The sequence below is a fragment of the Tenrec ecaudatus genome, chromosome 6 (genome assembly GCF_050624435.1).
Source record: "Tenrec ecaudatus isolate mTenEca1 chromosome 6, mTenEca1.hap1, whole genome shotgun sequence".
Taxonomy (NCBI): Eukaryota; Metazoa; Chordata; class Mammalia; order Afrosoricida; family Tenrecidae; genus Tenrec; species Tenrec ecaudatus.
This window is the reverse complement of record NC_134535.1, coordinates 174,155,084-174,156,370: the sequence shown is the minus strand read 5'-3', so window position 1 is coordinate 174,156,370 and position 1,287 is coordinate 174,155,084.

The following is a 1,287-nucleotide window of genomic DNA, read 5'->3' as shown; positions in this document are numbered from 1 at the left end:
GTTATGCTGAGGTCCGCTCAGACAGGTAGACATCCCTATCACCAGAATGGGGGATACTGATGGGAAAGTCAAGTCGGGAGAGGAAAAAGAAGCCAGACACATGTAGGAGAACACAAGTGCATCTGTTGGTAGACAATGAGGGTGGACTAACTTTTATGAGAGGGAGAAAACGACAATACTTTTAAGGACCACAAGGAGGGAGTATAGCTAAGAAGCCATATTTTTCCAAGTTTCTGTATACATCCTGGGGACCCAGGCAAAGTACCATAGGCTGGGGCATAGATTCTTGGATCTTCAAGACACACAAAGGTTATATCAGAGGGATCTGACGTGGAAACTACACTAGGTGAACTGGCTCTACCTCAAACCCACCAGTAACCTGAATACTTAACACTGAAAATTCATGGTGTTTGAAGAATCAAAAGATAGCTATACCAAGATTATTGAACTATCAGTAGTCGGACAAACATAGACTTAGTACATGAATGCCTTACTTGTTGTATTAGGATACATAGTATTCTGGCAGACTTGTGATTGACTTTGTCTGTGGATATTACTGCAAATTTTGCCTGACAACCACCTCCCGCTCTTTGTGTAATTAATGTTCAGTGATGTAAGGATTTATTCTATACAGGTGAATAATTCAGCTATCATGGTATAGAGTTAGACAACACTGGTCCAATATCCCTCCCTCAACAATGTCTTAAAAATTAGTACTAGGAGCTAATCAATGATACTATTAACTGAAGATCTCTAGGCTCCAGGGAGATGATAAGATTATCATAAATTAACAAGGAAGACTCTGAGGGGAGCCAGGGGCAGATTAAACAACAACAACATAGATCCAGGAATGGATTTGGGCTCACACTAAATCCTAGCTCCAATTTACATCTATATCTATATAATTTCTTATGACTTGGCCTCCCTCTATATGTGCCCTCATAACGAAAACACAGAAGATAGAGATGCGATAGCAAAATGTGATGAAGTAGCTAAATAGTGTCTGGCTATCAGATAGAATAGCTTCTGTGATCGCAAAGACTTGTTTCCAAACAAGCAGCCATCTAAGTTACATGTCAACTAAGGCCACATGGAAGAAGCACCCCAACATCCATGACCGAAGATTGTAAGTTATGTAATCAAAATCAAAGGAAGGAGTAGTGTTGGAGCTTGAAATGTGAGATTCTGTTCTGGAGGAAGCCATCGATGACAGTGGAAGCCCTTGATACAAGTGTGCAGTCTACACAGGAAATAAGCCTCTATCCATAATTGAGGAATGGGAATAAC